At 35.9% G+C, this 27,077-nt stretch overlaps 2 long non-coding RNA genes across 2 annotated transcripts; both read right to left on the reverse strand.

Moving 5' to 3' along the window:
• Window positions 1-5,041: 5,041 nt before the first annotated feature.
• Window positions 5,042-6,810, reverse strand: LOC125241126. Its single transcript, XR_007178713.1, has 2 exons — window positions 5,432-6,810; window positions 5,042-5,337 (listed from the first exon to the last, which is right to left on the reverse strand). It is a non-coding gene; the product is annotated as an uncharacterized LOC125241126 (long non-coding RNA).
• Window positions 6,811-7,525: 715 nt separating this feature from the next.
• Window positions 7,526-8,027, reverse strand: LOC125241127. Its single transcript, XR_007178714.1, has 2 exons — window positions 7,916-8,027; window positions 7,526-7,821 (listed from the first exon to the last, which is right to left on the reverse strand). It is a non-coding gene; the product is annotated as an uncharacterized LOC125241127 (long non-coding RNA).
• Window positions 8,028-27,077: the final 19,050 nt, after the last annotated feature.

Below are 27,077 nucleotides of genomic sequence, written 5' to 3' on the forward strand. Positions count from 1 at the left end.
TTATCTACCGAACAAGCTAACAAATCAAGGCTAGTTACTTTGTGTCGCTGTGTGGTAGAGATTGTCAACGGCCGTTTTAAGCGTGATTTCAAGTTGTTGCGTCAGGATTATTTCAATTCGACACTGCGAAACCTATTCACGGATTTTAAAATAGCTGGTGCTCTTATAAATGCGTTTTGTGTACCAGTGGCCGATAACATTAACAGTGATTACATATTAAACACTATTCATGAAAGAATATACATGGCAAATCAATTATATAATTATGTAAGTGACAACAACCTCAACAGACAAAGGGTTGCATTCAGGGCTATGGATGCAAATCAAGAACTAGACTTTCCGCGTTTAACAGAAAATGATGTGAAGCTATTTTCATTAGGATCGTATCAATTAAAATTAGCGAAATCTTATTGTGCCGAACATTTGCAGGATGGTCTATATTATTGAAGTGTTCAGAGATAACGTTCATGAGGCATTGGAACAATATAATATGCCTCAAAATTGTTCACTGCTTAGAGGTCGTATCCAATCGCGTCACGTAAGAGCGAGATCTTATTTGTGTTACATTTTGATTAATAATAATGCCATTGGCATACGTAGGATAGCACAATATTACTGCACTTGTTTGACAGGGCGTCGCACTATTGGGAGTTGTGCACAACTGCACATGTAGTATCTATAGTTTGGTACCTTGGTGCAGGAAGACACGAACTATTTATTCCTCCAGCTGGGCACTTAACACGGCTCATAATTGATGAACCTTTTGCTTGAAAAATAGTGGTCATTATTTGATGGCATATCGATATTTAGTTGTTTTCTTATGTTTATTTATATGATAACACGTTTAAAAACCGTTGTACAGAACAAAAACCCTATAACAGTAAAAAAATACTTTTTGATGGAATGTTTTTATTTTGCCATAACTTGTTTCACACAGCGATTTAAGATTTCCCGCCATACAAAAATTTGTAGAATATGAAAAAACCTTTCAAATGACATATGACTTGTCATTATTGGTTTTTAGGCCAACGTCCATACAAAACTGCCCATCCTCCTTTAACAAATTTATTCTTTCTTTCTCGCAGTCTCTTTACTCCGAATAGTAAATTTTGAGTCCCAAACTAGCATTAGACACCATAATAGAAACAAGAGCGTTGCGAGTGATTTTTATTTAGAATCATCATCATAAGCTGAAATAGATACCATACACTAAAGAAAAAGTGATCAAGCCCACTGATGGCTGCTAAGGTAAAATTATCATTACTAAAAATGTTTTGTATTTTTAGGAGAAACTCAGTATGTCGGAGGCGTAGCGTTACCCCTGGCCCAGACGACCGCCCAAGGCAACAGCCATCGGCGGCAAGGCGCCAACTTATTATGGCTAATGCCGCCACCTTACAGAGGAACGTGTTTGTCTAGCCGGAACCCAAATTGTGGAAACCGCCCACGTGAGTGACTCAATATAAGTGTATTTAGTAAATGTGCACATCAAGTGCACATCTCCAACATAATATTAAAGTTTGAAAGGCTAAACTTAGGTTTGATAAAATTTGGCAAAATTGATCGTATACTAAGGAAACTCAATGCGCAAAATATAGTTGCATTTTATATAATTTCGGCTAAAATCTGTGTACACAATAGTCGTAGTTTATGCTACTGATACGTAGAGCGAGATTTTTAAATACTTTTTAGATTTTATGAAAGAAGCCTAGAGAGTTTTATAATATGATAACACAATTTAAGGTTTTTAATATAGAATAAATAAATAAATAAAAATAAAAAGATACGCAGCTAAAATGGTACTAGATATGAATACTTTGATAAATATTTTACAAACAATTGTTTTGTTTGCTACGGCACATGTTTGCCACATTTAATGTCTGATATATATTTTATTCAAATTAATAAAGGGCTTACGATTTGTATATGTGTAACCAAATAGTATTACTTTACAATTACTTTGCTGCCGAAGTCATGTATCCGTAATTTTATTTATCTTTTAGAGCACTCCTGTGCACCGGACACCAGGAGAGTCACTCCACTTGTCCGGACAAACAGTCCCGCTGGACCATACTCCAAAAGGAGCAATAAGACGTAAGCAGGAACTGGAGCAGTCCATACAGTAAGTGCTTACCTATTCCTGCCGTATATTTTCATCAAAACTTAAATAGATGTTACTTACAAAAAAGTGTAGGATAATTTGACATGAATCTATCTGGTCCCACAGTGAGCTTCAAAAAATTGTGATGCAAGTACTATACGACGATACATAGAAAATAAATTTGTATAGACAACATTATTTGCGGGAAAAGTCGAAGAGAAAGTATCGTGTCTAATAAATGTGAAATATTATTTTTTCAGTGTCACTGTAATTGAACGGGCAGCAGCGTGTGATATTGATGACGAAGAAGGAGAAGCGATGTTGGAAGAAAACTATGATCACGTGAGAAAGTGGGTAAATGAATTGCCGCCGCCGGATACCTTTCGAATACAGCCATCGCCTAGTGTGCCTGAATCACAGCTAAGCTTTGATTATGTATCAGGCACCGTTAGTGACCACGCTGTTGAGCAGCCACTACCTGGACCTAGCGGTGCTTGCACAAAATCTCAGCTGGCTGTGGTTCATATGGACGAACGCCCGTCTACATCGGGGAAGGCTGCCGAGTCTAGAGGGCCCACTAGGTGCTTGGCTACAGCGGGCAGCGATTTCGATTCAGAATTTGATGATGAGTTCGGTCTGAACGAAATCGCTACCTCAGCTGGTATAAACAGAGGCATTCCGGATGACGATGAGATGGAAGGACCAGTTTCTAGAATAATACATTCGATAGAGGGGGCAATGGACGAGGCAATCGAACGATTGGTTGGTGTGTCTACTGATTTCCATTGGCAAGTAGATTTTGACAGTTTCCGTGGCGTCCTACACCGGGAGCTGTCAAGGACTACGATACGCCCTATGAAGCCTTTACTGATATCTGGAGTAGAGACTTCATAGAGCATATCGTTAGGGAAATCAATAGATACGCCAAGCAGGAGATCGATAAACTAGAAGCAGCAGGATAACTGTCACCGTCATCTCTTGTTCATCGCTGGGTAGACACCGACGTGGATGAGATATACGTGCTACTTGCGGTTTATATGTTCATGGGAATAGATCCACGGTCATCTCAACATGAATACTACAAAACCGGTGGCTTTAGGCAGATTTAGGCAGCTAATCACTTATAACCGCCTCCTGTTGCTGAACAAATTTCTTCACTTTGTCGATAATTCTGATGGGAGACAGCAATTGCCACACAGTGAAGGAAACGTGTTCTCGGCCAGGTTGCAGAAAATAGCTCCGGTACTGAGCCATCTGAACTCCAAATTTCAATCATCCTATAGTCTTCACCAAGATATTGCGATCGACGAGTCTCTGACTTTATTCAAGGGCAGGCTGTCCTGGGTCCAGGCTATAAGATCAAAGGCTGCGCGCTTTGGCATTAAGTCGTACGAGCTCTGCGAGTCAAGAACTGGCTATTATTTATATAAGTTCGACATCTACACGGGGAAGAATAGCGAAGGCGGTAACACCTCAGCCACGGTTCTTAGTGCTGATTTAGCTGGCAAGAGTACCCAAGTGGTACTCGACCTATTGAAAGGTCTTGAGCGTCGAGGACACTGTGTCACGATGGATAATTTTTACAATTGGGGTTTGATTGTTTGGGAACATTGCGTGCAAATCGTAAGAATGTACCCAGAGATAAGTATCGCGAAGGCTTCCAAAAATGTCCCAAAAGGGACAATCATAGCTCGTCATTCTGGTGACGTTTCATGCCTTGCATGGAAAGACTCCAAAATGGTGAATATGATTTCTACTTACCACACTGTGGAAACCTGCGAAGATACAAAGGCAGGACGAGTTTTAATAAAACCCGTTGCTGTCAGAGATTACAACAATACAATGGGAGGTGTTGATCTTAAAGATCAAAAACTCTCAATGTACCAACTGGAGAGAAAGAGGTGCCTGAAATGGTACATGAAGATGTTCAAAAGGCTTATGAACGTAAGTGTGCACAATTCTTTGGTGTTGCTGCTGAGCTCCTTAAGGCGTCGTGGTATGTCTGTCATGACACACCGTGATTTTCGCTATCAGCTGGCTAACTCTCTTGTAGAGGTACATCGCCCGTCTCTACAAGTTCTACAACCGATTTTACTTCCTGTAAGTGAAGACACGCGGTTGAGAAGGGATATTGTACACATACCTAAAAATCTCAGCAGAACAACACGAAAGTATTGTTACATGTGTCAACGAAAGGGCAACAATAAAAAGATTGGTACAGTATGCGTCACATGTGACGTAGCTTTGTGCTTCGAAGATTGTTGGAGTGATTAGCACTCTGTTCAACAACTTCCAGGCAAAGACTTAAGAGAGTAAGGCGGCAGCATAATGAGCTTTAGCCTTTTGGAAATTTACATGTTAGTACATTTACGAGCAAAAATACCCATTACTTTTACTTGGCAATATGTTTTCATTACCTCTCTGGCTTCTGTACTCTCTTTTGGGTCATTTTTGTGAGTGTACTTACTGTTTGTATACAATATTCTTTTAATAATCAGGGCGGGTCAGTAAACCAGTACTAGTAATGTAAAAAGCATTACGCTTTACACACGCACCTTATTTGTAAGTTATATGGAATAACAAAAAATGAGATGGCTGCGGTGATCTTCATTTTTGTATTTATATATGTACTAGTACGCATATAACTTCAACAATGTTGCCTTTGCCCCTGCTGTTTTCTGTTTATTACCCTACTCCGAAATCGAATTTATTATAATAATACTGGTCCTACCATCTTTTCGGGCAACTCAACTACTCATAATTTTACGTTATCATAAGGATCTTCCAATGTCTGCTGGGTTATTTTATGCATCACAAGTTGTAACAGTTAAAATTGGGCTGATTGCTGTTACTCACCGGTTCGCACAGGGTTAGCATGAGCTCTTTCAAATATGTCCTCAGGGCGCCTTACTGGGTTGTGATGTAAATAAAAGTTGCGAATATGCTGGAGAAAGCCTTTTAATTCTGGATATACTACGTCACAGTCACTCTTTGAAGATTGTCCACTGATGTTAAGATAAAGTTCAAATTAAGCTTAACTAACCTTGCAATCACTTTTTAATTACACATACGGAATCCTGTACGCTGACGCTGATGCCTTCAGGAAGCAGATCCCAGGGTTAAGGTGTGAGGTGGAAAGCAAGCTCAAACACAGGATGCGGTCCGAGGTTCATTTCCCATCAGCTATAGCATTCTCTCGTGCAATTGATCAGGATTTCATAGCGACACAAGGACCCCTATAACAATTCGAAACCCAGCTGTAGAACCAAAGTAATCTTGCAAAGCTAACACGTGCTATGTATAGTTTTGAGGTTAAGTAGCGGTACTTACAGTATTGGGAATTAATTTTCTTCAAAGTAGTGCTTTCTCCAGGTTTTTTATGTTAATATGTTACGACTATTCATTTTAACCGCCCAGGCTGCAAGGTGGGACCTCCGGTGAACCACATTTTATAAAAATCAATTTTCAGTCTTGTTTCCCAGGCGCTGTTCGTATTAGAAAAGAACGTCCGACTCTGACGCGCGCGCCAGCTATCGTCTGCGGATGTTTTTGTAACTAACTCCTTATCTACTTGGCTAACACGTATGTGCGCGCGAGTGGATGCCTTGAGCGGGCTTGTTAGTTCGATATTTTATCCCGAGAGGGCGCTGAAGTTAAATTAGTGACTTATTTATAATTAATTTATTAAAAACACAATTTTTTATTTTATGTTAAATATTTATGTTACACATCCGTTCCAGTTGGGTTAAAAAGTTTTTCGTAGCGAATAAACTTTTTTCTCATATATCTATATTTGTATGTACATTGTTAATAATTTAATATTATTATGCATAGGCATTTAGGCAAGACTATTTTCTCATGCGTAAATATTTACTATGTACTAACTTTATTGCTAAATATACGTTAAACGACAATTATGTTTGGCAGACAGTGAACATGCAATACCACCCGCCTGAATACTATATTTTCTACCTAACAATTTAATGTATTAAAGTATTTATTCTTACCTACTACGTAATCTTACAAATAAGACGTGGCCAACGTCATAATTAAAGACGAGTACCAACACGTTTTAAGTAGTTGGGCTCATAAAATTTAATACTACTTGTTCAAAACTTACCTATACACCTTATCGTTGTGTTTAGGTATTCACTATAATTTTTTTTTTTTCAATTAAGTAAAAGGTGGATCCAATAAACCATGGTTTGATCAAGTGACACGTGTTTTATTTAAGTATTTAAGTATTGGTATCCATAAGGATACACGCTTAAGGTTTTAAGTCAAGATTTATCATAAAGTACCTACTTTCTAGATTCCCGGTACTATTATGTTAAGTATTTTATTAATTTCATGACAGATGGGTTAACAATTATATCACGTAATCGTAAACATTGGGTCCGATGCACAAAGATGTGGCATGTTTACGGTAATAACAAGTTACATTCCATTCTTATCTCTGTCACAGCTTACTATAGCCAAAGGGTTCACTAGTGATTAATTTAGAAAATGCATTCATACATCATATCTTACAATCTGCACTTATTATTAATGTATTAAGGACATTCTCGTCACGCGATATTGTCGATCTGCGATACTCAGGATTTTCACTAGCCTACTCCGCATTTTTTTTTAAATCCGGACTGCTTTCTGATATCCTAGCCAACCTATCTAAGTATAAGATAATTAGCACGCCGTGAAAGCTTTACAAGAAGTCTTCGGTCACCTACCTTGCTGGGTTCCGGAAGTTCTGATTCTAGACTCGCGATCTTTAGACTGCAAAGCTTGAGCTCGGACGCCGCATCCGGTGTTCCAGACGGTTCTCCCCTCATGCTTCCTCTCCTTGCTAGTTTGTAGACCTGGCGGATCCGCTTCCTCAAGGCATCCACGTTCACATCACTATCTGTGGATACACCAAGTACACCAAGTTCATATACCAATTCATCCTTATGCAAATAATCAATATACTTTTGGATAGACATCTTATATTAAGTTTAGTACAGTAGGTATTAATGTAGTCACAGGTATTCAAGGATGATGAAGTTAAGTTGAGCCAAATTATTTAAATTATTAAGTAAAATTAATTTCCTTGTACGCCTGAGACTATTCAATATCAATTATTTTTAACACAATATAGTAAAATTTGTTTTATATAAAATTAAGTTACACTTCCTTACACGTGGTTAACCTTAAACTATAAAATTAAACTCGCTATTTTAACACTTTAAGTCCATAACTTTCCAGATAATTATTTATCATCACAACTCAGTTTTTCCAGTTTAAGGCCAAACGGTGGGCAGCCACTTTGTAACAGTTAAAATTGGGCTGATTGCTGTTACTCACCGGTTCGCACAGGGTTAGCATGAGCTCTTTCAAATATGTCCTCAGGGCGCCTTACTGGGTTGTGATGTAAATAAAAGTTGCGAATATGCTGGAGAAAGCCTTTTAATTCTGGATATACTACGTCACAGTCACTCTTTGAAGATTGTCCACTGATGTTAAGATAAAGTTCAAATTAAGCTTAACTAACCTTGCAATCACTTTTTAATTACACATACGGAATCCTGTACGCTGACGCTGATGCCTTCAGGAAGCAGGTCCCAGGGTTAAGGTGTGAGGTGGAAAGCAAGCTCAAACACAGGATGCGGTCCGAGGTTCATTTCCCATCAGCTATAGCATTCTCTCGTGCAATTGATCAGGATTTCATAGCGACACAAGGACCCCTATAACAATTCGAAACCCAGCTGTAGAACCAAAGTAATCTTGCAAAGCTAACACGTGCTATGTATAGTTTTGAGGTTAAGTAGCGGTACTTACAGTATTGGGAATTAATTTTCTTCAAAGTAGTGCTTTCTCCAGGTTTTTTATGTTAATATGTTACGACTATTCATTTTAACCGCCCAGGCTGCAAGGTGGGACCTCCGGTGAAGTCTTGTTTCCCAGGCGCTGTTCGTATTAGAAAAGAACGTCCGACTCTGACGCGCGCGCCAGCTATCGTCTGCGGATGTTTTTGTAACTAACTCCTTATCTACTTGGCTAACACGTATGTGCGCGCGAGTGGATGCCTTGAGCGGGCTTGTTAGTTCGATATTTTATCCCGAGAGGGCGCTGAAGTTAAATTAGTGACTTATTTATAATTAATTTATTAAAAACACAATTTTTTATTTTATGTTAAATATTTATGTTACAAAGTGATATCACAATCGTTTCCGATTTTTATTGTTAACGATTATGATATTAAGTGTGGTACATAATAACCGATGTACCACCTCTCGATGTTCCAATGTGTAATTATTATTTTTTTGAAACCTTATTAATTATGTGTAATAAAAGTCTACATTTTATTAACTCTTATTTGTTTTTATCTTACAGAGCTCTGCCTTAGTAATCCGATGCCCAGCCCGCCCTCGGCTGTATATTTATATATATTTTAATTGCTGTAAATAAATGCTCATTGAACAATTACTACGATGATGTTTTTGTTATTATTCACCCCTCCTCCAGCCTCCTTGCAGATCTGTAACCGTATATTTTTACTAAATTGATGTCAGTTTGTACTACACACTGTGTAGTCATTACAGGCCCCGTAGCCGAACGGCATTTCTCCGACGCCAAACGAAAGCGATACGCCGCTGGCTCTGTCGCGCCAATACGCAAGCGCGATAGAGATAGATATCTACTAGCGCTTCGTTTCGTGAGCGTTTCGTGAGCGTTTGTGCCATTCGGCTAGCCACCCAGATGCTTCCTGATAATAACGATAACTAAACACTTCCTTATGTGTAGTAATGCCATAAAGGCTTTTTTATATTTTGGAATAGAAAAAAATCCATGTTGATATATACTTACATGAAACATGGCTAAGAACACTCCCGACTTACTCAGCTTTCAGACAAAAAAAACTAAATCCAAATCGGTTCATCCGTTTGGGAGCTACAATGCCACAGACAGACACACACACAGACATACAGACAGACAGACACACACACACAGACAGACACGTCAAACTTATAACACCCCGTCGTTTTTGCGTCGGGGGTTAAAAATGATGCTATTTTGCAAAAATATATTCACGCGGAGTTCGGCAGAGAATATCCATTCGTCTTGGACGCCAAAACAAAGTAGAGCAGTATGGAAGACATGCTACGCCGATTCCTAAAGCTGAAAGATTGCATCAGTATAGCTTTGATAGATGTTAAAAGCGAAATATTTTTTGGCCTAGACGAGTGGAAGACTACAAGAGCTTGATGAAATACTTGATATCATAATAGTTATTTGTTTTACAAGGGGGCAAAGTTGTATTTTTTAACACACGAGAAGTAAATACATTTGCACCCGAGTGTAACACAAAACTTTTCCCCTCACTATAGCGAGAAAAGTACAACGCAAAAAACGCGTTTATCACTGCTTCCAATAGTTCCACAGGTGGTAAATCATCTTTATTAGTAGATTCACCTACTTTTATCAATTTTAAAGCAGTTAATTTGACTATTTTAGGTCAAATTACTTTACCCACTAGTGGATAAAATGCGTTTTTACCCGCTGGTATTAAAGGACAAAACACGTGTTTCCGAGCTAGTGAGGGGAAAAAACTATAATGTGGAGTGTTTGACTCGGCGTGATGCTACTTTGTTAACTGCTGATATTGCAATAAAGTATGCAAAAAGAAAAATGTAGACTATGAATAATGAATACAAATGAAAAGTTGATCAAACACAGTGAACGTCGTTTAATTGAAGCGTCCACAATGTATTATCTCACAAATATTTAGGTACTAACCAGTACTTTGAACCCTTTGAGGAGTTTGAGGACGTCTTAAATGAACACATTTTAACACCAAGGCTGAAACGATGTTTGTAGAAACATTTTCAAATTAGTTATGTGAGCTACCGAGGAACCTGAAACCATCAATGTTGTTCAACTTCAATACTTATTCTCAATCTGAAGAAAGGATCGGCAATGGCGGAAATGAACCAAAACCTGTACCGGAAATAAGTAAAGCAGAATGTAGTTAGTATATCTATCTATGTATAAGACTAGCAACATTAATATTCATGGTGTCCATGGTTACATATGTAATATTTCCCTTTAGGACCTTTGGTAGCCAAAATTTCGTAACCGGCTACAAACCGGGAATATTGATTCCCATTTTGTAGCCGGTTACGTATTGGACCAGCGTGGTACCGTTTGGTAACTAAGTTTTGTAACTGGCTACAAAATGGGAATCCAAAATTACCTGTTTGTAGCCGGTTACGTATTGGGCCAGCGTGGTACCGTTTGGTAACTAAGTTTTGCAACTGGCTACATAACGGGAATACAAAATTCCCTGTTTGTAGCCGGTTACGTATTGGGCCAGAGTTACTGATTTGAGTTTTTCTACCAAATCGAAGCTATTTTAGGACGATGTTCATACCGGGTGTCCCTAGCCTAAAACCATCGCCAAAATGAAAATCTGTCATGGTTTTCGAGATATTGGCACTTTCTTACTTTTTTTCTTTACGTTTTATTAACCACGAATTTTATTAAACAGCCAATATCTCATAAACCTTTCCATTAAGGTCAAATTTGCTTAATATGATAGCTAATGAGATGTTCTATCACCCCTTTTCATTTTGGCGTTGGTTTTAGGGACACCTAGCAATGCACGGACGAGAAGTTTCCAAAGTTGCAGAACTTTCCTCATGAGAATTTTCGGTAACTTCTGAGAATGCTCTCGAGAACGAGAATTTATCAGAATACTTAGTAACTTCGTAGTAGTGCGCTGGCTTCGTATGCCGATGTTCTCAGGTTCGATCCTGACAGCGATCTTTTTTTTTATTTATATTTTGACATGACCAAATCAAGATCAATCAATCAATCAAGAAATAATAGTTCAGTACCTAATTTAAAAAAGTCAGGACTAAAACTATGAAGTCTGAAAGTCGAAATGTTCCCTGAAGTATAGTGAGAATTTAAGCAACTTATTGGTAACTTATCACTTATCAACAAAATAGCTAACTGTAATAGACAATATTATATGTATAATAACATATAGTTTTATATTATGCCCATTTAAACTTTATTTCAAGTATATTCTCTCGTTCTGCGAACATTCTCAAGAATGTTTCCGCTTTTTGGGAATGATCTGCAATTTCTAAATTACTAGGGACACCCAGTATACGAAAGCAAATCAGACTTATTGTCATTGCTTACGTTTATTTTAGGTTTTAAAGATAATTTCTCGCTGACAGTAAAAAAATATCAAAAAATTGTGAATGACAACTGTCACCACTTAAAAAGTTCAACCACCTAAAACTCACTTGAAGATGGTTTCCCAAAACCATTTTCGAGTGACAGCAAGCTGTCTTTTCTGCCCCATCTCAACTTTCCATACTGTATACAACTTAATAAGCTACCTTGTATGACTTCGACTAGTACGTTATTTTTTTTTCAACGTCTGTATAAAACATTTTAATCTCAAAACTATTTAATTTAAAATACGAAGACACTAATGTGACATTTTCAAGTGGTACACTTAGATCTTATCTTGTGATGGCAATGTAACATTCTATCAGGATATAAGTATTTTTGATTCAGTTCTCGACAGATTAGGTTATTTCGTGCAATATACATTGAAAACAAGCATGCATTATTCCTCGGAATATTGCGAAATCGCTACAAATAGTTCAATCAACTTGAATCAAATAAAGCTGAGCGACTTCAAGATAAAAAATGAAGCACAGACCAAACTACGAAAACAATTTTTTTTAACAGGACGTGAAAAGCCAAATGAATGCTGGAAAGAAAAATAGCATAAAACGGAATGGTGTTCGAAAACAAAAAAGATTCCTTCAGGATAATTTGAAGAATTTGTACAATAAATATTGTAAAAAGATGATGATTGTCAAAAAGTTGATTATTATTATATTATATTGTAAAACAGGTATTTACTCGTTTTATTTTAAGCCTCCATCTTTGAAAATATGATTTCTATCCCATTCATTTTCATTTCCTTTTTTACGTGGTTCATTACCTTCCCATTTTATTTCCATCTACGTCTTCATTACAATCCTTATTTTTTCTTAGAAAGTAAAACTAGTATAAAGGTGCCTTTCACTAAAACATAGTTACTATGTAAATAGAAATCATTTATTCGTGACAAGTGACAACAGAAATTATTTACACATTACACATAAAGATAGGTACATATACATAATAATTGCCACGAAATGGTCCAGACTCAGCATGGTGTTAGCCTGGGAGGCTAACACCATGCTGACATGATGCTAGGCTGTGTGTAGGTACAATATACATTTGCAATATCAAAGTAACGACCATACCTTAAAAAAAAAGTTATCAGAAAAACGCCAATTCGGCACGAAAAGATAAAACAACCCAGGTAGTATGACTGAAAACTTCAAACCATGGGGCTGGGTATCACGCTGCTGTGATCGCAATGTTCAAAATCGGCATTTTAAATGAAAAAAACCGGCCAAGTGCGAGTCGGACTCGCGCACCGAGGGTTCCGTACAAACCTGCATTTGATATGAATTTCAACTTGATAGCTCTACGCGTTCATGAGGAAAAAAGTAATAAGTTTATATTTATTAAAAAATATATATTTTGTAATGTAACTAAAAATTTAAGGTTTTCGGAATTTTTCCTTTATGTGTGCTATAAAACGTTGCTTCATGCCAAATTTCAAGATTCTAGGTCGACTGGAAGTACCCTTTAGGTTTTGATTCCCTTGCGAGTACTTGCGAGTTTCAAAATATGCAGCTTAAATTGCTGTTTCTTTTGATTGCGTTGACATAGAAGTTTGATTTTGTTACAGCTTAAAAAGGTATTATAGACTATAGACCTGAGTATTTGGTATGAATTTCAATTTAATACCTCTACGCGTTTATGAGGAAATGGGTAGTAAGGTTAAAATTATTAAAAAAAAATATATTATGTGATGTAACTAAAAATTTATGGTTTTCGTAATTTTTCCTTTATCTATGCTATAAGACGTTGCTTCGTACCAAATTTCAAGATTCTGAGTTCACGGGAAGCACCCTGTAGGTTTTGATTCCCTTGCAAGTGTCGAAAATTTGCGGCATAAACGGCTGTATCTTTTGATTGCGTTGGCTTAGAAGTTTGATTTTTTCATAGCTTCAAGGGACAGTAGACCTGAGTAATTGATATAAATTTCAGCTTCATACCTCCACGCGTTCCTGAGAAAAAGGGTCTTGACAGACGGACGGACGGACGGACAGACGGACAACAAAGTGATCCTATAAGGGTTCCGTTTTTTCCTTTTGAGGTACGGAACCCTAAAAAGAGTGGAAGGGTCAGTTGGAAGTGGAAGACCTAGGCGAACTTTTCTTGTTCAAATCGGGGAAATATTGCAAAAAGGCCAGGTCAGAAGTACTCGAAACCGACGAGCGTGTATGAGAAACGTTATGAAAGTGTGTGAAGCGAAAGTGATTTGTCAGGATCGTAGTAAATGGAAATCCGTGATCTTTGCCTACCCCTCTGGGAAACAGGCGTGATTGTATGTATGTATGTATGTATTTTCAAGTTTTTAGTTTTGTTAGTTGGTACTTTCTATTCTACTTTTTATTTCTAGTGAGCTCTATTGTAATTCTCTAAACAAGCCCTTTCATTTCTTATCCATATTGAGATACAGATACACCCATATTGAATTGAGTACACATAAATAATATCAAGAACAACTTCGCTGTTAAGAACCATGCGTTACACAGAAAGACTGAACAGGGTTTACGCTTGGTAGTTCCTAAAGATGCTAGATGGCAAATTTGCAGAGCTAATCATGATGATTTGGGGCCCCTTGGGTACGCTAAAACGTTAAAACGCATCCAAAGCCGTTATTGGTTCCCTAAACTAAGACGGGTTGTAAAGAAATACGTTGCAGCATGTATTGACTGCGCTTATAATAAAGATACTTAATGCTGGTAGAACCAGTACCTATCTTCGTTGTTGTTTAGGGTATTAAAGTCTTCAAAACCCGAGTACCTTTTAGAGAAACTCATTTGGCAAGAGTTAAGAAATTATGGCCTTAGATCGATCAGCAACAAATTAGCAGCTTCACATCACTCCGCGAACGAATAATATTCCTCCTGCATTACAGACATTGAACCATCTTAATACTTTTAAAATTCGACTATAAAGACACCTTTTTCAAAGTCAAATTAACCTACCTCTTGGCATTAGAGTAATACCTTCCTATCTCTGATAATAGCCCAGCCAAAGTATACCTATAGCATAATTCATATTGCAATTGCATAGAACAGTTGCCTTTTTTTCTCTTTAAACGTTAAATATGTAACATACTATAGGGCTTACAATTCTACAAAATTGACAACAATTAACGTGATTGGGACAAGCGGCTGGGTCAAGTACAATATTAATAACACTGTCAATGCTACAACAAAGAAGAGTCCAACTGAATTTCTGTTTGGAGTTGAATCGAATCTTATCGATAATAAGCTGTCAACGGACAATGATACTGCGGCAAATTATGAACCAGCAACGTTAGATATAACTGTCAGAGATGTTGAGCTTGATGAAGTGATTCGTACTAGGTATTGTCCCGGATTTATAAGTTCACATTTTTGACAGATTTGTTTTGAAGTATGTTGCGATGTGGCTAAGACGTATCGTTTGCCAACTCTAACGATTAATTTCGAATTGGTTGAATCGATTAGGCCCTATGTACAAGGAGGCGCTTAAACAAATATACGATTTCTATCAACTTACTGAAATGTCATTTGAATCGAAATGACAGACTTCCACAGCACTAGTTTAAAAATAAAGATGATTGATAAATGACAGAATAAGTAAATCCTGCGTGATAAATTAATATCGTAAAATACTAACGAAGATCCGCAAAAATGTAACATGTGGTAGATTATGTTTAAAGTAAGCGAAATATTTTTTTTAAGTACTTAATTTTTTTTAAATATTATTACAGGATTTTATTTAAAATTTCATTAGGTTGCGCGAGTTTACGTTTTGTGGACGCTGTCATGTGTCAAAAAGAGGTTCTTACACGTTAGTACATAGTAATTCAATGGTTCTTACAGCTCTGGGACTAATAGTGACCCCGTTTTAAATGACGTCACAGATACAGGAATAATTTTGTTTCCCTCCTCGTTAACAGATATTAATAAACGGGTTGATGAGATTCGGCAGGAAGCTTCAGAAAACATAAAACAAAGTCAAAAACATCACAATATATAACTCAAAGAGAATTTCAGCGGTTTCGTACTCTGTCGGGGATTTCGTAAAGCTTACTAAAACCAACTTCAATAATAATGGAAAGAGTAAGTTCATTGGCCCGTATAAGGTAACTGATTGTTTAGGTAATGACCGCTACAGAGTTTCTAATGTACCAGGGTTTAATACAAAGAAATACGATAGTGTTATAGCGTCTGATCGAATGCGTCCTTGGATCAGTGTGCAGGCATTGCAGGTAAACAGGTCACCTGGTTCCGAATCATCGGACTCCGATGACTCAAATACAGAATAATAAAATTATTAAATCTTAATAGAATATTTCTAAGTTAAAATTAAATATCTTTGTATTCATATGTTATATTATAAGAATTCCAATTGTTTTTAAGTTAATGAATAATAGACATGTGTTGTGTTGTGATTTAAGGTGCTCCGGAGATAGCACGTAGTCGTAGTCGGATGACCGAGTGTTGTGATTTGTTTAGAATAAATAGTTATATTTATTTTTTATTTAAGATTGTTATTTTTATACTTATTTTTGTTGACGATTCTTATTGAGAGATATTATTTTTACATTGAAATTTAATAATGACATTATATTTTCATCTTTTATCTTTGTGTGTGACATTCCTTTAATAATAGATTTGTATTTTGATTTGTAAGTATTTACATAATGTTAATTTTTAATTTGAATTTAATTTGTATTATTATTAATTTATTTTTATTGTTAAATTTTGGAAAATGACGATCCTTATTGGGGGACACAATATGATGATTTATTAATATTATTCCTGTTATCCCTAAGTTTTTAATTTTATGACGATCATGACGGGAATTCTTATATTTTTGTACAGAAACACAAACTTACATTGTAATTTTTTTCGTGAAATAAATCATCTAGTTTAATACTACGATTATTTCATTCTTGCCGTCATCACAATTGTAGTGTTCAGCGGCTGTAAAGCGAACAGCTAAAAAAAAAAGTTAGGAAGAAAAATTGGCGGGAAGACGTAGACGTGAGGCCGTGAACGGCTGTTCTTATTGACGGAACAGCGAAATACGTTTTTGAGCAAGAAAAATAATTATAATGGTTAATATTCATAACTTAAGCAGATTTTAATATAACTGTTTAACTGGAAGAGTTGAGGAGTTTCATTAATATAAAACAAATATGGTCGACGCTACTAAACTTCTTGTAAATAAGCGTTTCATTACGTAAACAAAGTTTTCTAGCATATTTTTCAAAAGAAAAAAGGTAAGGGCAAGATAAACATCTTGCATTTTTAATTAAAATCATTCCTAAGTATTTTATATTAAACCGGACAAGGAGGCAACAAGAAATAATTTAAATGATAAAATCAAAACACTAGGTAAGTATTCTGGGAAAGAGCGCTGCGTTAAAAGTAACTCACATTACTATTGTGTGCTCTTATAAACATTTATGTGCTAGGTTGGCCTTATATTAGAAGTTTTTCACATTAACATGTTCTACGAGTGTAAGTACATTTCAGCTAAATAAAAGTGAGATAAAGAGCATCATTTCTGTCAATCATGCTGCGGTAGCTAGTACCTACAGTAATGATTGGATAGCGGTCTTACAAGCTTTAACGAACTAGCTTTCTGTACTTGACTCGTTCCATATGACGTCTGCTGCTTGACGATGATGTGTCTGTCAAATGTGGTTGATGCAACAGGCCCTAAGAAAAATACTAAGTAGTATAAAAATAACGATAGTACAAATATTGCCAAGAAAGCAAAATAAAACAAGCGGAAACGTCGTCGTTAAATTATAGTACCTACATTACGATACAAGTGCGTAAAAAAGGAAGCTCGAAACGAGTGGCGATAAATTAAAACACGACCGAAGGGGGTGTTTTAAATCGACACGAGTTACGGATTTCCTTTTCGCACGCGTATCGTACGACGTTTTTCAGTACAGATGACCCTCCGAAGTTTCGACCTGACATATAATGAACGTCTTAAAACGTCGTAAAAGTCTTTTCAGTACAGATGGTGTTTTTTTTACGCACTAGTGCGAGAAGTGGTTGGTTATATGCAGGCATCGGACAAAAAGTGCCTATGACGTCAAACCACTTATAGGATGATTTTAAATAGTAGGTATAGATACCTAAAAATTTTCATAAACAATTATCACTTATCTGTTTATCAACCTCGTTATTAAACGATATCGCCACTTGAAATGAGTAAGTACGTTTTTGACTGACACATTGTCAATCAGTTGAAGAATAATTTGACATTAGACTTATATTGACCGGGATATAGACCGTGATTACCTTTTTGATTTTTGTCGAGCTCCCGATATTTCGACGCAGTTGCATGCATCATGATCACGGAAAACAATATAAGTCTAATGAAAATAACCGTGAATCATTCAAAACTCTTAATTTGACATTATTCTTATGTTTCACGATTATATTCAGTTAAAATTATATTTACTAATGTATAAAAAACTGCTGTAAAATGTCATCTTTACTCGAATATTGTAGCAATTTTCCGTTTTTGGAGGTACATGACAAACACGTATACTGCTCTTGCTGTAATCAAGATATACCAACGAAGGTAAGCAATGTTAAAAGACATCTGGAGACAACCAAACATGTCGGAAACGTAGGAAAAAAAGGGCAAAGTGAATTTAATATGAACCTTACAAATTTTATGATAGCAGCAAACATACCCTGGGTACAACTACAAAATGAAAACTTTCGAAATTTCATAAAAAAATGCATTGATGGTGAATATGCAAAAACAGTTGCCATACCAACCGAATCAAACCTAAGACTACGCTATTTGCCAAAAATGTTCAAAAATGCCTTTTCTTCTATACGAAAAGATATCGGGCAATCGTATATTTATCATGAGACAAAAGACCGTTTGCAACAAAATGTTGCCAATGTCCTCGTTGGTGCTCTTAGAGAGCAAAATGCAAGCAGACCACATATAATTGCTTCTAAAGTTCTCGGCTGTACAAACAACGTCACCATAAAAGATTTAGTTATCAACTCATTGAACAATTTGTTTGAAAACGAGAACTATCATGACAGAGTGGTATTATTTTTGACTGATGGGGCTCCCTACATGTTAAAAGCCGGCCAAACGCTAAAAAACTTATTTGGAAACATGATCCACGTGACATGTTTGGCTCATGGGCTAAACCGAGTCGCAGAGACAGTTCGAGGGTTATACGACGATGTCAATGATGTAATCGCAAGCGTTAAGTCAGTGTTTTTAAAATCACCATCAAGAATTAGAGTTTTGAAACAGCTATACCCTAATATACCGCAGCCCCTTCGGCGATTATAACCAGATGGAACACTTGGCTTGAGGCTTGCAAATACTACGCGACATACTTGGACGAGATCACAGTTGTGTTGAATGCTTTAAATGATCAAAATGCCGCTAAAGTTAGATGTGCAAAAAAAGCAGTAAGCAGACCTCAGCTAAAACGCAACTTGTGTTTTATAAATGAACATTGCAGCATTTTGGTGGAGTCCACTAAACGTTTACAAAGCTCTACACTGACGTTAAGTGACTCGATACAAGTCGTCAAAACAGTCACAGCAAAATTGTCTAAAATTAGTTTGCATGCAAAAGGGAAATATATATATATCAAAAGCAGAAAACAGTTTTACAGAAAAATAAGGATCTACGAACAATGCAAAAACTTGCTGACTTAAATGACAAAAAAGAAATTTGTGTGGATAGAAATGTAGGAAACATAGAAAAAATTTACTTGTGGCCATTTTTCAAATACGCCCCGATCACATCAGTAGAGGTCGAAAGGTCCTTTTCGATTTTGAAATGGATTTTTACAAGTACACGTTCTAGACTGACGCCACAAAATTTAGAACAGATATTAATAATTAATTATGAAAGCAAGTACTCACACTTGTACAGTACGAAATATGTTCGAACCGAATAGCGAGGATATTAAAATATCCTGGAAAAAAACCTTATGAAAAAAAAAACTGTGTGAAGCTGAAGCGGGCTTGAGTATAATGAACAAATGAATGATTTTAAATATAAGATAAATGAATAAGATCGTCAAATGCGTCAAATTTTTATTTTTATAGCGTATGAATTTCGAAACCTTTATTTACTCTATTTCACTTTTAAATGGACTGGCCTAAAATAAACGAAATGTAAAGACAATAGAAGTGACGCTTGACATAAGAAGAAAACAAATGTCTGTGTAGTTTTTGGGCCTATGTCGCTACGTGTTTGGTAAATCACGAAAATATAATTTTAACAGAGAAAGAAGAAATATCCTATTCCAGATCTTATTTCCATTACAATGACATCTAAAAGTACGTATAACTGATAGTTGCGTTTGTAAGATACAATTTGCGTATTTAAATTCTAACCAATGTTTTTTATATTGCAGGAAAATGTGTGGATATGGAAAGCCAATCGATTTTATGTGCGTGTGAAAATGAATACACATCCGACGATGAAATCGATATGCCCTGCACTCAAGAGTATTTTGTAAAGCTACCGGAGGGTCAAAGTGAACTCAGGAGTAGCGATAGTACACCTGATATTTTAATAGCCGTAGGAACGTAGACTACAGGACAAGGCAAAGATTCTCTACACAAACTGAACAATCAAGTACTGCGATTGTTATGGATACCGCGAAATTGTTGGCTAATTTTTTTCCCCCAGTCAATCAATTGAGGAAAAAAAATTCATTTTAGCATATTTAAGTCTGTGACAACAATAATAGACTTGTTGGAAAAATAGTCATGAAACTATGCATTATTTTATTAAATAATAAGTATATTAACATCAAATTATCATTTTTTATTTTTACTAATCTTACCTACTGTTCCCACCTTTGAGTTTTAAACCTATTTATCTGAGGTTCCCACAGATTTATTCAGTCCTAATTGAAGGGATGTTTACAAAAACAACATAACTGACTACACTGGTTGACACCTGTCACGATCAAAAATGTTGTTCTAAAAGTGTCAACCGATCTAAGCAGTTATGTTGTTTTTGTAAATATCCCTTCAATTAATTTCAAATAATCGTACTTTATGTTAACAAATCTCGTGAATACATATTTTATTCACTAACATCATCCTACCTGTATTATGAATTCCATAGATTTATTTACGATTATTTTGTTACTTCATTAATACTACTTTGTTACTACATGTCACACGGAAGTTTAAATACCAACATCCTGTGTAGAAGATTACCTACGTCATTTTTACGTCATCCGCACTTTTTGTCCGATGCCTGGTTATATGTCAGGTCCAAAGTTTGGAGGGCCATCTGTACTGAAAAACGTCGTTAGATACACGTGCGAAAAAGAGATTCGTAACTCGTGTCGAATTTATCGCCACTCGTTTCGAACTTCCTTTTTTACGCACTTGTATCGTAAATTCGTAATGTACTATTATATTAAAGGAAAAAAATTGAAAAATGTACGCTTGCGGCGGGGCGGGACTCGAGCCCGCATCAGCCGCAGTCTAGGCGGCCTTTAATATAAAAACATTAAGAAAATTGTAGTAAAATATTATGTTAGAAATACCGTTTGATACGAGGGCTGCTACTTATGTTTCCGGAATGGACCACTTACAGGAACAATATTGAATAATTGAATATGTTTATATAACAAATAAAAATAGAACTCTTTGCAAGTAGAATTGTAACACATTGTAACATCATTTTTTAAAATGTTTGTTTCATCTTCAGCGGATTTACTAGTGAAATTTTTCGTGTGATGTTTTTTTTACGATCTTCGGCTTGGGTTTACTCAAAAATATCGCATGGATCGGATTTTTTCAACTTAAGGGGAGGAAGTCCCATCAAAGATCAATATGTATCGACGGTTTAATGAGTTTGATCGTGGTCATCGTATGTTTACGGATGAATTTAAAAAAAACCGGCCAAGTCCGAGTCGGACTCGCCCACCGAGGGTTCCGTACAAACTTTCTTTCAAACTACCTAGTAAAAATAATCTCATATTTTCATATAACTCTAATGACTTGACTAGAAGACAAAAGTATAGGCACTAATGAGTATTATTGTGTATAGCGCCATCTCCCGGTCAATTTGCTAACTAATTTTCGCGACCTGGTTTTTCAGGGATAATTCTTTATAATGTTAACCGATTTAAACAGTTTTTACTTTATTGGACAGAAGATGGTTTACGTAACATCTCGTATTAATTTGAAGTACGATATACATCCGCAAGGGTGGGTAAATTGAAAGTAAAAATCTGAAAAGTTTTTTGTGAATTAAAAAAAAAGTATTCAAAATACAAACACGATTATATTTTTCCTGTAATATTTAGCATAAAACCAATGTTTACTAAAATTTTCATTATTTTTCGTTGGTAAACTTCGGAGATAAGGGGGGGGGGAACGGTATTTTTTTTTACATTTTCCTTCAAAATTCTTTTTTTTTCCACAACAAAAAAATTGTAAAAAATAGCTTATTTACGTTCAATTTGAGCTCTTTCCAACGATACCCCACTTGACATAGTAACTTAAAATTTACAGTTTGCCCCCCTTTCATTTTGGCCATTTTCTACAATTAAAATTAATATATTTAAAAAAATTACACTTTCTATTTGTAGAGGTTTACAATGTTCACAACTATTCCAAATTTCAAGTTGATAGCATTAGTAGTTCTCGAGATATTTAGGAATGTGACAGACGGACAGACAGACGGACAGAGTCGCACCATAAGGGTTCCTGTTGTACCTTTTTGGTACGGAACCCTAAAAAGGCTCAAAATCAGCTATTATCCCACAAAATGTTAATGCTGCGCGCGTCCTCATAATGCAAGATCGTCATAGTATATATCATAACTATCATAAGATAGAGGCGTCTCTTGGAAACAGTATGACGCGCATTTGTAAGATATTACATGAAAATTTGACTGTGAAACAAAGATAAGTTCGCAAAATAGCCGTTTTTACGTATAAAATGCACGATGCACGTTTTGTATACAACAATCAGAATGGAAAAGTGCTATGAAAAGTGCAACAATAAGAATGTCTCGTCTCGTCTAACAAATATGAAGGCAATAAAAGCATGTATCTACAACTATAGACATTTCTTAGTTTTTTGTTTTCCGAATACAAAAGTAGAGTCGATTAAACATTTTTGCTATCAAATTATTGTAAATGTTAAGTAAATTTTAATAGCCTGGCTACACATGTCATTGAGGATCCGGTGTAGCTTAATGTTTTATTTAAATACTTACTAGTGTAACTTGCATTTTTAGTCTGTAGTTGCAATTCATATTATGGCGCCGCTCTATCCGTCTCGTGCGTCTGTCTGTCCGTTTGTCACATTACTAAATATCTCGACATCTACTTATGCTATCGATATGAGATTTGGAGTAGTTATATTATAAACATAGTTAATCTCTACACATCACTTTAATTAATTAATATGAATTATAGGAAAAGGCCAAAATGAAAGGGGGGCAAACTGTAAATATCAAGTTACTAGGTCAAGTGGGGTATCGTTAGAAAGAGCTCAAATTATACATAATCAAACGATTTTTTTTTGTAGTGGACAAAAAAAGAATTATGAAGGAAAAATGTAAAAAAAAATACCAATCAATCAATCTTTCGTACTATCGTAATATCGTACTTTAAGAGGGCTTTCGTGTTAAAAATAGTGAAATCGCAACCGAGCACTCGATCATACCGTGTGTGGTATCAAATTAAAGGGCTTTGCGAGTAGTTTATAAATATATATCACATTATAGGACTTTTTCTACTTGGTCTAACAAAATATGAGAAAATGTCCAAAAGTGGTAATAATTGTACCGGTGAAGGCTCGTTTTCAAAAAATTGACAAAAATCAATAATAGCAATGTATAATCACTAAGGCATAACAGAAATTTAAGTAAACGTTGCAGATTAATTTAGTACAAAACTTACTTCGATGTGATGTAGATTTTCAAAGAAATTGTCACTTAATTTTAGGTAATTTCTGAAATAAATTGAATTCGCCTTAGGCTAGTTTACTCTTTTTCAAAAACTTAAAATAAAAATCTAGTCTGAAATGATTGTGGTACAGGATATACGAATTATAAATTTACCCGTTTTAATATTCAAAATTGTCTAAATTTTACAAATAAGATCGACTGATTCAGCTCTATACGTGCGTTTTTCTAAACGTGCATTAGAGAAAAATTCATAATTAATTTAGTGAGTTAGTTTTCAAAAATCCAGTCTTATAAAAATCAAGATAATAAGATGCTCTAACTGGAACTTGAATTAAATAAATCTATTGGATAACGGAAAGTGTAGTATTTCACCGACTAAAACTATCAATTTTACATTATTTTGACGTTTTTTTTGAAAGCAGCCTTAAATAACTACAAGAGTTTACTTCAAAAATCTCTTTCAAATAAAGTAATAACTGTCGAAATCCGTTTACATCATAAAGAGATCCCTGACATCGCGTAAATTAGTTAGCGGATTCACCGAGAGATGGCGCTATTACCTATACTTCTAGTCAAGTCTTTAAAGTTACAGATACGTAACCCTCGATGGGCGAGTCCGACTCGCATTGGGCCTGTTTTTTTTTTGCTTTAAGAAGTGAAATTGGAGATAAAATATTACCCAGTTTCAGTAGGTGACTATGAAGTAGCAATAATGAATGCCGTGATAAGCATTTTGACAGATGCAAAGATATTCGGTTGGCATTTCCATTACCAAAAATCTGCCCGATCCAAAGCACAGGACACCAGACTACGATTCTAAAGAAGGAAAAAAGGATGCGATTTAGCTCTAGTAACAAACATAGAACAACCAACATTGTTGAAAGCTGGCACATGAGATTCAAATCCTAAATTCCGAAAGAGCATATTTCTATTTAATTTTATTAAGAAGAAAATAAATAGCTATATACCACGAGTACACAATAAAATATTATGTGGGTGTTTACAGGTACCTATATATAAATAAGGCTACAATTTACAAATGTATACATTTACAGAAAAGACACAAAGTAAAATAATATATTAATATACAAGGAAACCAAAAATGAAAAACACAATTAGTGTTAATCTCTGAAGTTTCTGTTGATATATCACTCGTTGCTAAGGCAACGGTGGTGGATGTTCGCGCAGGCGCGCGGTCAAGCATAGTCTGGCTGGACATCAAACAGTCGCACAAAACAACAATATCCATTCCTTTTTAGGGTACCGTACCAAAAAGCTACAAAAGAACCCTTATGGTGCGGACTCTGTCCGTCTGTCACATTACATAGGTTTGTACGTTCCTTTTGTATCTTTTTGGTGCGGAACCCTAAAAAGTAATAATGTTGTTAGGCTTTTCATAAAATCGCCTACAAAAAATAATATCCTGCAAAATATATCAATGATGAATTTCAACTTCTTTCGTCATCATCAACTTTTTTCTTTTCAGAATATGAATTTTAAGACTGTCCGATGTCTAATGCCGGCTTAACTCCCTTGGGAACTAGATAGTTCTTTATTCTTCAGTACACGTAGATGCAATGAGTCCTTTTAACAGCAAATGTGATGAAAATATCATATATAACAGATGATGAAGATCATAACACCCTCAGGAAATTATTACAAAAAAACTGACCGTGATGATAAAGTCCCAAAGCCAGTCCATAATAAAAAAAGTTGCATTGCGTCTTGCGTCCTAATCCTACGAATGATAAAGAGTTTATTTTGTGTAATGACAAAGATTGTAGGGTAAAGGCACCAGTAGTCAGCCTCAAATCGAAAATTCTATTTTCAAAGCCGTCTAAGTTGATCTCCAATAGACCGATTTGAATGATTAATATTTTCATAGTTCAAGAATTTAATTAAGATTAATTTTTGAAAATAATGAACCTTAACTTATTGTTTGTTTTAGAAATATTTCGTTAAATATAATAAAAGGGCGTTTTTGCCAGTACTCAGCCCCCTGAGCACCAATATACAGCCTACTAAGTATCCAGTTCCCAGCCCTCGGCTGACTAGTGGGTTCTGTGTTCCGTAACCTGAGTACCCAGTGGTCAACCATGGGCTGACTACTGGATATTTTATGTATGTCAAGCAAATATAGTTATAAGTGCATAAATATTTAAGGGTCATTGATTTATAGACTTACGTACCTTTTAAAAACAAAAAGAAGCCTTAAATCCGATAGTCAGCCGGGGAGGCTGACTTCTGGAATTATGTCATATTTCCTTAAACCCAGTGGTCAGCCGCAGGTGGCTGACTATTAGATTTTGTGTAAAAAAGTAGTTTCCAATAACCAGTCCCCCTAAAAATCTGGGTTTCACATACTTTTTTATTATTTTTTTACTTTATTCAGATAGTTTAAGAATTAATTAAGCGAAAAAGTTCTTCTTCTTTAACCAATAAATCATAATTTGGCTGCTAACATCTTCGCAAAATACCATGTGAGATTCTAAAAAAAATGGCGACGCACATAATGCTTCATGTCAGAAGACTGCACCTCTTTGAAATTTTTTTGTGCTTAATTCGTGAAATCAATTGTAAATATTGAGATATTTTACAATTACCATTTAATCAATCTATGATTTTATCTAATTTTGACACGAATTGGACAACAACTTTGATAATTACAACCCGAAATGTACAAAAAAGGCTGACCACTGGTGCACGGCTGGGCACTGGTGCTTTTACCCTATTTATTTTTTCAACACATTTGCTCGTAACTAGGATATTATTGATGATAATTTGGCTGAGTTGAGAAGGTGACAATTATTAAAGAGTAAACTCGTCACTTCTACTGTTTTGGAATAAAATACAGAAAACTAGAATTAGGAAGATAAAATAGGGGGTAAGACGGGGGAAAAGCTTTCTTCCGGATGGGGCCGTAAACATTTTTTTTTAGGACGTGGACCCCTACTACTTGTAAGTTTTTGATATCTACTCTATCAACGAAGATAGTTAGATTTATTTATTTATTTAGGTAATTACAAAAAAACAAATGAACAAATGCTTGAGGCAGATCCTGCGTATCTTTTGGCCTAACTGGATCACAAACGCTCACTTATGGAGAATAGCTGGACAAGCACCCGTACAAGAAGAAATCGAGATGCGGAAATGGCATTGGATTGGACACATCCTCAGAAAACCTGATACCCACCTATCCAAAATGGCCCTCACCTGGAATATACCCGGAAAGCGCAAACCATGCAGCCCTAAATCGACCTGGCGTCGCTCGGTTCAGCAGGAGCTCAGGGTGCTAGACATGGGGTGGGAGGAGGTTACCCAAACTGCCCAAGACCGGAGTAAATGGAAAAATATGATTCGAGCCCTACACCCCAGCAGAGGGTATCAGGATGTAAAGAAGAAGAGAATTACAAAAAAAAAACAATCTAAAACTAATTACAACAGTATCGTTAAACCAATAAGGTTTGTCTCGATACCTATTCCATTCCGCGGTAGATGTTATACAACATCATATTATGTAGGTAGGTATTATAATGATTACATAAATCAAAACAAATCGCACTGAGCGTCAATAACATTTAGGCAAGTACAGCACATAATTATCATTTTATTTGTTGTTGCTAGCCGCCCGCTTTGGCCGGACCGGTTTGGCGGCTCCAATTATGTACGCAAAATATTTTATTGGGCACGTAATTTAAAAATAGGAGGGGGATAAAAATAAATAAATAAATAAAGGAATATACACGGGAATCAATTATAAACTCAATTCGTCAACGGGAAAACCTTTTAAATACGTCAACTAGTTCGACAGACCGAGCTCGTCTCCTTGCGA

This window comes from Leguminivora glycinivorella, chromosome Z (genome assembly GCF_023078275.1).
Source record: "Leguminivora glycinivorella isolate SPB_JAAS2020 chromosome Z, LegGlyc_1.1, whole genome shotgun sequence".
NCBI classification, from domain to species: Eukaryota; Metazoa; Arthropoda; class Insecta; order Lepidoptera; family Tortricidae; genus Leguminivora; species Leguminivora glycinivorella.